The sequence below is a fragment of the Anser anser genome, assembly GCF_964211835.1.
Source record: "Anser anser genome assembly, chromosome: 1".
Lineage (NCBI taxonomy): Eukaryota > Metazoa > Chordata > Aves > Anseriformes > Anatidae > Anser > Anser anser.
This window is the reverse complement of record NC_139720.1, coordinates 135926689-135940831: the sequence shown is the minus strand read 5'-3', so window position 1 is coordinate 135940831 and position 14143 is coordinate 135926689. Positions and strand designations below refer to the sequence as shown.

The following is a 14143-nucleotide window of genomic DNA, read 5'->3' as shown; positions in this document are numbered from 1 at the left end:
GTCATTTATTTAAAAGCAGTAAAAGTAAATAGAAGTTGCTTTTTACTGTATTATTTGAGCCATTTTTTCATTCATGTCATTCCTTATCACATATTTTCACTGAACATGAAGTGGCAGTGTGACCAGGTGGCCAAGAAGGCCAACAGCATCCTGCCTTGTATCAAAAGTAGTTTAGCCAGCAGGACCAAGGAGGTGATCATTCCCCTCTACTCTGCTCTGGTAAGTCTGGACGTCACTCAGTTCAGTTTTGGTCCCCCCACTTTAAGAAGGACATTGAGGCCCTGGAACATGTCCTGAGAAGGGCTACGAAGCTGCTGAAAGGTCTGGAACAAAAGTCCTATGATGAGCAACTGAGGAAACTGGGGTTGTATAGTCTGAAGAAGAGGAGGCTCAGGGGAGACCGTATTGCTCTCTACAACTACCTGAAAGGAAGGTGTGGGGAGCTGGGGGTCGGCCTCTACTCCCAGGTGATAGGACTAGAGGGAATATCCTCAAGTTGCACCAGGGGAGGTTCAGGTTGGAAATTAGGAGACATCTCTTTTCAGAAAGAGTTGTCAGGCATTGGAACTGGTTGCCCAGGGAAGAGGTGGAGTCACCGTCCCTGGGGGTGTTTAAGAAAAGGTTCAATATGGTGCTTAGGGACATGATCTACAGAGTGATATTGGTGGTAGGGTGATGGTTGGACCAGATGATCCTGAAGGTCTTTTGTAACCTTAATGTTTCTATGATTCTATGATTCATTTTTCAAAAAACTCGTTTGAATCACAAATCAATTATTTTAAGTCTTTCCCACACGTTTGAAAATATTACTAGCAATCTCTGGGAAAAATGAGTAGAACTGAACAGAAATGTTTGATAGACCCTGTCCTTGTAAAACACCGTAACAATGTGAAACTTGTTCAAAGTCCTTTGTCATTTCAAAATCTATTTAACTGTGAAAATATCAGCAGTTGTATTATAGCAAATTTTCCAGATTTGTCTGTGCAATAAGATTAAGTAAATCAATAAAGCAAACATCACAGAGGAAAAATAAATGTGTTAAATAACTATGGATAGAATCATAGAATCATAAATATGCTGAGTTGGAAGGGACACAGAAGGATCAAGTTTAACTTATAGCTTCACCCAAGTCTACCTAAAAATCAAACCATGTCTGAGAGCATTGTTCAAAGGCTTCATTAACTCTGGAAGGCTTGCCGCCATGACCACTTCCTGGGGAGCCTGTTCTGGTGCTCAACCACCCTCTTAGTGAAGAATCTTTTCCTAATATCCAGACTGAACCTCCCCTGATGCAACTTCATGCCATTCGCTTGTGTCCTATCACTGGTCACCAGCAACAAGAGATCAACACCTTCCCCTTTGCTTCCCATTGTGAGGAAGATGTAAAACATGATGAGGTCTACCGTCAGTCTCCACTTCTCTAGGCTGAACAAACTATGTGACTTCAGCCACTACTCATACTTCTTCTCCTCTAGACCCTTCATCATCTTCATAGACCTCCTTTGGACACTCTGATAGTTTTATGTCCTTTGTAGCACCCAAAACTTCATGCAGTACTCAGGTGAGGTTGAACCATTATGGAGTAGAGTGGGACAATTGACCTTGACCAGACAGCAATGCTGTGCTTGATGTATTTCCAGGATATGGTTGGTCCCTATGGCTGCCAGGGCACACTATTGACTCATATTCAACTTGCTGTTGCCAGATCCCTCAGATCCCTTTCTGCAGGGCTGCTCTCCAACTTCTCATCCCCCAGTTGGTACATATATCCAGGGTTGCCCTGTCCCAGGTACAGAATCCTGCACATTCTCTTGTTAAATTTCATGCAATTGGTGATTGTCCAGCACTCTAATTTGTCAAGATTTCTCTGAAAGGCCACTCTACCTTTGACAGAAGCAACAGCTTCTCTTAATTTAGAATAATCTGCAAACTTATTTTGTATGTATTTGAGCCCTGCATCCATGTCATTTATGAAAACATAAAGGGATCCCTGCAGAATCCCACTAGTGACCAGCTGCCAGCCTCATGTAACCCCATTTAGTATAGCCCTTTGAGCCTGATCCATCTGCCAATTGTTCACCCACCACGTTTTGTTTCTTTCTAGCTGTGTGCTGAACATCCAGAAGGATACTCTGAGAAACACTATCTTAAGCTTTGCTGAAGGACTTCATAGCTCTGGGAGCAGTGGTAAGGATCTCTGGAATGCAGGTAGTTTTTTCCTTAGTCGTTCTGGTCAAAGGGAAGGGATTTGAAAGGACCAGTCAAATCTGGAGAATCGACAAATGGTTACAGGGATGGTACCATGGCCAGGGATTTGGCTACTTAAACCATGGGACTTCCTTTGAGAAACCTCATCTACTATGGTCAGACGGGGTCCATCTGTCTGATGAGGGAAAGAGCATCTTCGGTCATAGACTTGCCAAGCTGGCAAAGAATGCTTTAAACTAAAGCTGCTGGGGGAAGGGAAGATTGATGCCAGCATTAACAATGGCTGCCCAGAGACAGGCAAAGGAACAGAGGTAAGCGGGAGAGCACCTGAAGTGCACCACATATGAATGCCAGACAGCTTCAGTGAAGCAAATCAGATTCATTAGGGGCCCAAATTAAATGCCTCTCTGCAAACACACATAGCATGGGAAATAAGTAGGAAGAACTGGAACTGTTATCCCACTCTTAGGGCTATAATATCAGAGAACTCAGTGAGATGTGGTGGAATGGCTCATATGAATGCTGAGATGGATGGCTACAGGCCCTTCAGGAGAGATGTACAAGGAAGAAGAGAAGGTGAGGCAGCCCTTTATGTTAGGGAAGGTCTGCATGGTATGGAGCTCAGTTATGGTGATGAAAGTGTCAAATTTCTCTCAGTAAGTGTCAGAACAAAATACAATAAGGGATATATTGTGGTAGGAATATGTTATAGACCACCCAAACAGGATGAAGAAGCAAATTAATTATTCTATAAGCATCTAGAAATGTCTTGACCACTAGCCCTTGTTCTCAAGGGAGACTTCAACTTTCCAGACATCTGCTGGAAATACAATAGAGCAGAGAAGAAGCAAATTAGAAGATTCCTGGAATGTGTGGAGCATAGCCTCCTGATGCAGATGGTAAGGGAATCAACTAGGGAAGGTTCCACACCTGACTTGATGGTTGTTAACAGGGAAGGTCTTTTGGGTGGTGTGTTGGTTAGAGGCCGTCTCAGCAATCTTGAGGTGATCGACTTCTCAGTCTTCGGGGAAGCAAGGAGGGCAGTCAACAGAACTGCTGCTCTGGATTCTCATAGGGCTGGTTTTGGCCTATTTAGGGACCTTGTCAACAGTTCTAAGGAGCAAAGGATTCCTGCAAGGCTTGACATTCTTTAAGAATGAAATCTTCAAGGCACAGGAGCAGGCCTTCCCTATGTGCCAGATGAGCTGGTGGGGAAGAAGAGCAGCCTGGCTGAACAGAGAGCTTATTCTGGAACTGCGGGGAAAAAAAAGAGAATTCATGACCTTTGGAAAAAAGGGCAGGAGAATCAAGTGAAGCCCTTATGATCCAAGGAAAAATGGTTAGTGACCTAGTACACCGCTTGGATACCTGCAAATTGATGGTGATGTATGGAATCCACCGAAACGTGCTGAAGAAGCTGGCAGAAATGCTCAAAAAAACACTTTCAGTAATGAACAAGCAGTGCTGGCTATCAGGGGAGGTCCCACTTGACTGGATAGTAGTAAATGTGATGCCCATCTACAAGAAGGGCAGGAAGGAGGATCTAGGGAATTACAGGCCTGTCAGTCTGACCTTGGTGCCAGGGAAGGTCATTGAGCAGATCACTTTAAGTGCTATCACATGGCATGTACAGGGCAATGAGGTGATCAGGTCCAGTTAACAAGGGTGTACAAAAGGCAGGTCCTTCTTGTCTAGCCTGATCTCCTTCTATGACAAAATGACCTGCTTAGTGGACTGTGAATGTTGTTTACTTGAACTTTATCAAGGCATTTGATACTGTTTCCCATAGCTTTTTCCCTAAGAAACTGTCTGCTTATGGCTTGGAAAGATGTACTGTTTTCTATGCAAATAACTGGCTGGATGGCCAAGCCCAAAGAGTTGTGGTGAATGGATTTAAATCCAGTTGAAGGCTGGTCACTAGTGGTGTTCTTCAGGGCTCAGTATTGGGAGAAGTTTTGCTTAATATCTTTATCAGTGATGTGGATTAGGGGATTGAGTGCACCCTCAGTAAGTTTACAGACAACACTAAGTTGGGTGGGCATGTTGATCTCATGAGGGTAGGAAAACTGCAGAGGGATCTGATTAGGCTGGATCAATGGGCCATGTCCATTCTCATAATGTTCAACAAAACTAAATGCCAGGTGTTGCACTTGGGTCATCATAACCCCATGCAATGATAGAGGCTGAGGGAAGAGTGGCTGGAAAGCTGCCTGGCAGAAAAGGACCTCAGAGTGCTGGTCTACACCTAGTTGAATATGAGCCAGTAGTGTGCCCAGGTGGCCAAGAAAAACACTGACATCCTGGCTTGTATCAGAAATAGTGTGGTCAGTAGGATGAGGGAAGTGATTATCCCCCTGTACTTACCACTGGTGAGACCATACCTTGAGTACTGTGTTCAGTTTTGGGGTCCTCACTGCAATATGAATATTGAGATGCTTGAAGGTGTCCAGAGAAGAGCAATGAAACTAGTGAAGGGACTTGAAACCAGACAGATGAGGAGTGGCTGAAGGAACTGTGGCTGTTTAGCCTGCAGTTTTCAGGAGGTTGAAAGACATTATTGTTCTCTACAACTGCCTGAGAGGAAGATGCAGCAAGGACAGTGTCAGTCTCTTTTCTCAGGTGACAAGTGATAGAACACAAAGCAACAGCCTGAAGCTGCACCACAGAAAGTTTAGATTGGGTATCAGGGAGATTTTTTTTCATGGGAAGTGTGGTTAGATATTGGAACAGGCTGCCCAGGGAGGTAGTGGAGACACCATCCTTGGAGGTGTTTAATATCTGTGGATGTAGTGTGGATGTATGTGGATGATGTGTGGATGTAGTGATTAGGGACATGGTTTAGCAGTGAACTTGTAGTGTTAGGTGGATGATTGGATTTGATGATCTTGAAGGTCTTTTCCAACCTAAATGATTCTATGATTATAAGGCATTAAACGTCTCTGCTTTGTCTACATCCCTATTTGTGAGGTGACCATCCTCATCAAGTAATGGACCAATGCTATCTCTGCTCCTCCTTTTGCTGTTAACATACTTTAAAAGCCATTTTAGTTGTCCCACACAGTACTGACCAGTTCCAACTCTAATTGAGCTTTAGCTGTTCAAACTTTCTCCCTACAATGGCAAACAGCATCTCCGTAGTCCTCCTATGTTGCCTAGCTTTGTTTTTAATGTCCATACACTTTTCTGCCTACACTGTAGAAAAAGATCTCTTAAATGATCAGTTCAAGATGCTGGCTTTCTGCCCTGCTTGCTTGACTTCCGACACTTTAGAATTGCTTGCTCCTGCACTTGTAAGAGATGGCTCTTGAAAAATGAGCAGCACTGATGGACCTCTATACCTGTAAAATCAGATTCCCAGGGGACCTTACTAACTAGTTCCCTGAGCAACCTGAAGTTTACTCTCCCCTTATGCAGGGTCAAAGTTTTGCTGGCAGTTTTCCTCCTATCACAACTGATTTTAAACTTGACTATTTCATGACCACTGTGGCCAAAATGGCTACCAATCAGCAATTAACCCATGAGACCCTCTCTGTTTACAAACAGAAAATCTAGGAGAGCACCATTCCTCGTCAGCTCCTACAGTACCTCTAAAAAGAAGTTGTCTTCAACATGCTTTAGGAATTTCCTGGACCTGTTTATATTGACTATGTGGTGCTCCCAGTTAATGTCTGGGAAGTTGAAGTCACCCATAACGACAAAGACAGCTGATCTAGAGATTATCTTAATTCTTTATAGAATAATTCATTGGTATTGTCATGCTGGCAAGGTGCCCTATATTAGATCCCACAACAACATTTGCTTTACTTGCTTCTCCCTTAATGCTTACCAAGAGGATCTCAACTTCATCACCAGTTGCAAGCTCCATGCAGTCCAACCCTACCATTACATCCAGCAACACCCCCACACCTTGCTTGTCCTGTCTGTCCCTTCTGAAGAGCTTATAACTGCCCATCACAGCACACCGGTCACAGGACTCTTCCCACCAACTCCCATTTATGCTGATAATGTAGTAGTTCTGGGACTGAGCCAAAGCTTCACGATCCTCTTGTTTATTCCTCACGTTATGTGCATTGGTGTAGAAACATTTCAAACATATCCAGCACCTTCTGGAGCATACTGAAGGACCTTGCTAGCACATTATCCCTCACATAATCCCTATATAGTCTACCTATACAGGCCCATTATAGCTAGACAATATAATCCATATAAACTCCAGATATGTATCTGAGATCCATCAAGGGCTTTAATTTTAGATTTCATTAAGTAAGTACAACATCTAAAAACTGTTTATTGTAGTGATATTTAGAATCGTTCAGAACATTTTCATTTAAGAGAATTTAGAATGAAATAAAAGGACCTACCAATTTCAGGTTTATATTTTGGAGAAGGGTTAAGCAACCTTTCAAGTTATTATACCTGACTATATTTATTTCTCTCAGACTGAAGATTTCTTGCCTGTAACAAACTCTGTGAGATCTAGGCAATATCACTCTTCAGAAAGATAGGATGATGCCAGTTATTACGCCATTCATGTGTTCCCTCCATTCAATGGAGAGTGCAGTACTCAGGAACTAGAAGCTGGAATGTTTCCAAGCTCTGCCAAGTGCTGTGTTTAAGAGCTTTTGAGACAGCTTGCTCTATCTCACCTTCAGTTTGCCCCAGGTCTTGTATACAGAGTGAAATTGTTTGAAGGTAGAATAGTTATTTGGGCATTTACCCCTTCCATAAGCTGTGCTGCAGGACAAGTAAAAAGAAAGAGAACTAACCAGAAATGTGTCTGCCATCTCCATGTGGTTCTGACAAGATGGTGAGTGAGTGACCAAACCCCATGCACTATAGACAAGAGGCTTTCTTCTGGGATTACATCTGAAATGAAAGAAAAATGTACATCAAGATCAAACTGAAGTATACTCAACAAAGCAGAAAGACTTCTCACATTGGGAGTGGACATATGAGCTTCTAAACTGATTGTCCACTATTCAAAAGAAATGCCTCTATTTCTGAAAGTCAGTAGATTGCCTTCTGGAGCTTCATGACAGCTCTGTTTAGAAAGCAGTCAGGGGCAAAACAAATGTCTTTTTTCCTTGTTTATTTTTAACCTACGAAAAATAAATTCTTTAAGTATGAATTTACAAATCCATTCTTATGCATATCACCCGTATCACATATTCAAAAGATTCATTTGTTCTTGTTTTGTTAGTTTTTCATTGTTTTCCATTTTTTTCCCAGCTACAAAGGATTTTAATCCATGCCTGCCTATTTCTAAAAGCTGCTAATGTCATCCACGGAAGGGAATTTTAATTTCATTTTAATTTCACTAATGCTCAGGCATTTACTTTGATGTATTTTTGTAAACATGTTTGTATTTTTTTTTGTTGTTTGTTTTGTTGTTTTTATATTTTTTTTTTCTGCTTTCATTTGCATCCTCCTTCAACAGGAGCAAACAATGAAAAATATGTGTTTTGTCTAGTCTGGACAGCTTGGTTAGATAAACAATCTTCTTTATGTTCTCAAGGAGCAGAAAACTAATGGTCTTCTACTGTTATTAAATTTCTTTTCTCAAAAGAAAAATGTAAAAAAAGCTTAGGAAGAATTTGCAGTTCAGCTTTATTGTTTATGTTTAGCTTGCAAGAACATATTTTTTAATTTAAGATGTTCTTATGTATAAATACGGCTTGTTAAATGACAGTTGCTTCTCAGGACCAACATCTGACATTAGAAAGGAGAATTCAGCTGGTAATTTCCAGTCAATGGAAACTGTTGGCTTTTATATATCCTAATGCACACTTGATATAAAACTTTGTTGTTGTTGTCTTTTGGTGTCTAAGAAATTTTCAGCCCAGATAAGTAAATCACTTTGAAGGCTTAGTGTTGCTCAGAAACAGTCTCTAAGGTTTGATTTAATAAGAATCATCCTGTAGTGAAACTTGATTAAAGCTGTTAAGTTAGATATTTTAAGAATAAACCAATGTCATAGGAAGCTATCATAATATTCAAATCTGTCTAATAAGTTCATTTGTGTACAGAAAATAAAACAAAGCTGAGGCAGGAGACAGATTCTAAATCTTTTCATACGATTTATATAATATACCATTTTGAAAATGGAGGATTCTGGGTTTGAATTGGATTAATTTGACTTGGATTTACCCACTAGTTTGATTTTAAATCATTTGATTCAGTTCAGAAATGAGGGAACAAGACTTATTTATAGTTAATAATAACTATGAATATGCTCTTTTTAATCTCCACAAATAGTTATTTCTAGTCTTTACAACTACAAACACTTGAAGATAAATAAACTTTGGTTTTGTTATTATTGGATACTCAGTACTCAAGAAGTCCAAAGTTATTAGTCTATTCCTGCTAACTAATTTAAATAATATACACAGAATGCTCTTGAACGTTGGATCTCATATTCATTTTAAACAAAGCTCAGAGTCCATAAGCATTTAAGTATATAAATAATTTTTTAACTGAATTCAAAGGTCTTCACTTTTTAAGGTGGCTCCAAAATAACACACTCTTCAAAAGCAATACTGTGAATTTAGAGAACACATGACTGAGTTATTTAGTGGAAACTACATTTTAGTTACTGTACTTGAGTATATGCTTTGCTTTTAAGATAGCTTCATAAATGATAGTGAATTAAGGACATGATTCTGAACCTACATTAATTTGCACAGTTTGGTCTTCTAAATATGCAGTTGAGTTATAACGACGTGAAAAAAGTTTCAAGAACATGAGGAAAGAATTATGGGTAGAGAAAGACACGAAAGAATTTGCTGGCCTTATATATTGAAAGTTTCCTATATATAGGAAATATAACTGTTTTTTTGTTTGTGTTTTGTTTGTTTGTTTGTTTGTTTGTTTGTTTTGGGTGTAACAGTAATCTCTGCAAATTATACCAACCTTATCTATCAAGTAAATCTGTTGCAATCAATTTAAGTAAAACAGTTTATAAGAGAACAAGGTATGTAATTTCAAAGGCTTATACCTTCTGTTATTAAGCTTAATTTAAAGTATGTAACACATTCACAGCATAACTTCAATAGTGTGAGTTACATTACATTGTTACCCATTTATTGTCTTCTATTGCTAGCCTGAACATTCAACTTCTACAATGTCTGAGTAAACATTGTCGAAATAGAATCTATGTGAGTCATCATGCCTATCAGAAGTGTATCCTACTTAGATTTTCCCACTGCATCTCCTAGAGAGAAATGACACTTGTAAATTATTTCTTTCTTGTCAGGTAGAACATTTTATAGAACTGCAGTAAAAGTTGTCAAGTTGCTTGAAGAATGTCACAGCCAAACATAATATAGAACAGTATTTTATCTTTTAGCATTTAATTTATTGGGAAAACAAACAAACAAACAAACAAAAAGAAAACAAAAAACACAAGGTCAACAACAAGGTCAAGACTGAAAGGAAATATGGAAATATGTTTTCTAATTCTCAGAATTGAACTCTAAAAATATAGTGTCACATTCTTCAGTAGGAAAAAAGAAAAAGGTTATTTACAATATACTTATCATATGTTCTTGATATTTACTGAGGATATGTCCCCCTTTTTTAACAGTTTTAATTTTATAGAATCGAATGCTAAGATGAAATTGTTGAGCAGCATAATTGTAGTTTGAATTGAATCAATTGGTGACCGACTGAGAAAGTCTGAGAGAAATTGTCAGCACTTATTAACTCTAATTTTGAAAACAACAACAACAACAAAAGCACCCAGAAAATGCAGTATTTCTTAATAAGCTTAGTTGTCCACCATCTTCAGAGAATGGAGAAGACATCTCATGCCCTGTGATATTGTTATTTAAAGTTCCAGAATAAAGAGAAGAGAAGAAAACCACGAATGGTAAAAGTCAGCAAACTTACCCCAAGATTCTAGAACCCCCCCAAATTATATTAAACACAAGCCATAATTAAAAAAAAACACATTCTTAATTTATTCTTTCAGAACTAATTCAGTTACCCTAAACTATTTCATCTTCATATTCTATTCGACACAAGAATGAAATCTGTTAATCTGTTGATAAATTTATTTATTAACCTATTAACTTCAAAAATTTTATAAACTCTTCTCTCTTCTTCAAAATTACTGTTTGAATTATGATAAGAATAGAAAAGGAAGAGCAGGTGTAACTACTGTGATTATCTTTTTCTTTTTTTTTTTTCTTTTTTTAACTCCATGAAGGAAAGACAATTAATTAGAATGTAAATCACGTATTTTAATTAACACAAAGATATGCTTAGTTTAAAGAGAAGTTCTGCAACCAGAGTTGCATGCATGAAGATTTTTGTGGCAAAACCAAACCCTTCTTCAGATTGACATTACATACATATGTCTCAGGAAAAAGAAAGAACCAGAAACAGGCTTAGGATAAAAACAGCCAACAGAGACTTCACAATGTATATCTCCTGGAATAGTCATCAGTGCATAACCAACATTTGCCAAAAATTTCCACCTGATTTCAATGGCTCTTGAAGTGTAAATTTAAAATGCCAGAAACAGTTTAAGGTAGCTAATGATAAGCTTGTCTGTCTTTTCTGTATTTAAATGGCTTGAAAATAATGCTGGATGGATTTTTGTTAAGTCTGTATAGATGTTGTCTCCTCAACCCACCCCTCCCGCCACCCTCTCTCCTTCCCCTCCCCCAGCCTTCTCCCATAGAAGAGGCATAGAAGATGATGATGAGGAGAAAGGTAAAATTGAATAAATGGTTATAAATAAACAGGCCGTTTAAGGACTGGGACTGTTCTTTTAAAGATATTTATTCCTTTACTGTGGGAAAAAAATAATCCTTCAAATACAGCTACGAACTTAGTTTTTACCTTGACTTTTTTTTTTTTTCTTCCTAGACAATGGAAGGATTAAAGACTTGTGAGCACATAAAGAAAAAACCCAAGAGGATGGTTTGTTCACGAAACAAACAAAAAAATTGTTAAGGTTGTTGACATTGTTTAAAAACTAAAAAGAAATGTTACAGAAGAGGGCTTTTCAGGCTATTACACAAGGTATAAAAATAGAACAGAAAGTTAGGTAGTTTAAAGTGTAGGGTGCAAATAGTTAATAATAATATGAAAAACTGCAACATGATTTTTTAATCTCTACAATTCATTTTTTTCCTTTAATACAAGGTAAGGATTTCACATTTAAAAAAAAAAAAAAAGTTTTCTCAAAATCTTCTTATCAGAATTAAGTATGGCCTTTGAGCTATACTACGCATATTTTATTTCCTACATCTCTAGAATATGTTGCCATATAAACTACTTGAGGTGCAAGTTGGTCTGTGCCAAACACTATGATATCAGTGTATGAGGGAAAGGCTGTGGATGTGGTCTACCTAGACTTCAGTAAGGCTTTTGACACCATTTCCCACAGCATTCTCCTGAAGAAGCTGGCTGCTCAAGGCTTGTACTGGTGTACGCTTGGTTGGATTAAAAGCTGGTTGGGTGTCTGAGCCCAAGGAGTCATGCTGAATGGAGTTAAATCACTAGTGGCGTCCCCCAAGGCTCAGTATTGGGGACAGTTCTTTTCAGTGCCTTTATCACTGATCTGGACGAGGGGATCAAGTGAATTCTCAGTAAGTTTGCACGTGACACTGAGTTGGGTGGTAGTGTTGATCTGCTCGAGGGTAGGAGGGCTGTGCAGAGGGATCTGGATAGGCTGATTTAGTGGGCTGGGGCCAAGTGTATGAAGATCAACAAGGCGAAGTGCCAGGTCCTGCACTTGGGGAACAACCCCATCCAATGTTACAGGCTGGGGGAAAAGTGGCTGGAAAGCTGTCCTATGAAAAGGGACCTGGGGGTATTGGTTGATAACCAGATGAACAGGAGCCAGCAGCATGCTCAGGTGGCCAAGAAGTGCAAGAGCATCCTTGCTTGTACTCCACTTGGACTGTCACAAATCCATGAGTCCAGATGGGATCCATCCGAGATCCAACAACCTCGTGCAACGTTACAGACCTGGGGCAGAGTGGCTGGAAGGCTGTGCAGAGGAAAAGGATCTGGGATTGCTGACTGATGCTCACTTGAACATAAGCCAGCAATGTGCCCAGGTGGCCAAGAAGGCCAATGGCATCCTGGCTTGTATCAGGAACAGTGTAGCCAGCAGGACCAGGGAGGTGGTCGTCTCCCTATACTCTGCTCTGGTGAGGTTGCACCTCGAATACTGTGTTCAGCTTTGGGCCCCTCACTACAAGAAGGACATTGAGGCCCTGGAGCATGTCCAGAGAAGAGCTACGAAGCTGGAAAAGGGTCCAGAACACAAGTCCTATAAGGAGGGGCTGAGGGAACTGGAGTTGTTCAGTCTGGGGAAGAGGAGGCTCAGGGGAGACCGTATTACTCCCCACAATTACATGAAAGGAAGTTGTGGGGAGCTGGGGGTCATCCTCTTCTTGCAGATAACTAGCAGTAGAACAAGACGGAAAGGCCTCAAGTTGTGTCAGGTTGGAAATTAGAAAAAAATTCTTCTCAGAAAGTTATTAAGCATTGGAACAGGTTGTCTAGGGACGTAGTGGAGTCACTGTCCCTGGGGGTATTTAAGGAAAGGTTGGAAATAGTGCTTAGGAACCTAGTTTCGTGTGTAATATTGGTGGTAGGGAGTCAGTTGGACCAGATGATCCTGAAGGTTTTTTTCAACTTTAATGATGCTATGATTCTATAACAAATGGAAAATTTTATATTATCCAACTGTAAGAGAATTGTGAAAATGTGAGCTAAATGTTCTTCATTTGTTTCTTAATCCTTCTACAGATCTTTTTTCCTTCCTTCCCTTCTTGAAGACTTTTCAGACTGTAGAGAAACTATAAGAATAATCTGACATTGTTTTGAATTTCAATATGATTGAAGAGATGGGTTAGAGTTTAATTAACTATGTCTTTTATTTATTAAAGTCAGGCTAAAACCAAATATTAGGTATCTCTTAACGTGTTGCAAAAGATAACTCCTTTTTAGGATGGTCAATGAAAGGGAAAGAAAGGTAACAAAATATTTTCTTTTCAGGACTGTACTACAGAGACAAATTTCAATACGGCAGCAAAACTGAATTGATGTTTTTTAACTAATATACCATAAGCTCATAATACAGTGGATTCTTCTTAAACAACATTATGCAATAAATAGCAGAAATTGGATTTTTGGATTGCTTTCAAGACTTTGTGAATATTTTGTCCAAGACTGCTATTATAAACCAATTACTGCTGCTGAAATGGATATGGGGATGTTCAAAGTTCTCTCTGCAGGCAAAAATAAAAAAGATTTGGTGCACCTGTGGTTTAAGCTCAAATAATCACTCAGGAGTTAGCCTTTGGTGTGATTGTTTTCTCAAGAGATTTGAAGGGCTAAATTAACCTGAATGAAAATAGTTCTCAAATATCAAGCATAATTTGCTACACTGTTGTGACTAGATATCTTTGGAGGCACTACATTAATATGGACGTACCCAGGGAGAAACAAAGAGGAGGGTTGTATTTCCCTACAAATGACTCAGGAAACTAAATGTCTAACACTGATATTATATATACTGTGAACAAGGTATGAGGAACAGCAGAACATTTACTCCGAGTGTAATAGAGGAGATTTTTTGTTTTTATTTTCTTCTTTTTAAAGATCTTTGAATTTTAAGGGACAATAAACAAATATATGACTTCTTGAATACATGTTTTGACTAAGAGAGTAATATGAAATTGTTATTAGAAACAAATATAGAGCCTGTTAAATCCGTGTAAATATGCAGAAGTAATTGGAATTGTGTGTTACTGATGATACCATAGTGGTCAAACTACAGCTGTGCTGTAATAGAACATTGTTAGTCACCATGAAAAACTCCTGTTTTTTCTTTTACTATTGTCACTTCAAAATGAATCTTGAAAAACAATTCTCCTTAGCTTGCCAAAGAGCTGGTTCAAAGTTTTTGCATATG

At 39.0% G+C, this 14143-nt stretch overlaps 1 long non-coding RNA gene across 1 annotated transcript in view; it reads right to left on the bottom strand.

The window, feature by feature from the left end:
- The window catches only part of LOC310883633, a 61931-nt gene that overhangs the window by 7711 nt on the left and 40077 nt on the right, over positions 1-14143 (bottom strand). The window contains exon 2 of the long non-coding RNA XR_014573616.1: positions 6975-7074. This is a non-coding gene — a long non-coding RNA (uncharacterized lncRNA). The remainder of the gene's footprint in view (positions 1-6974; positions 7075-14143) is intronic.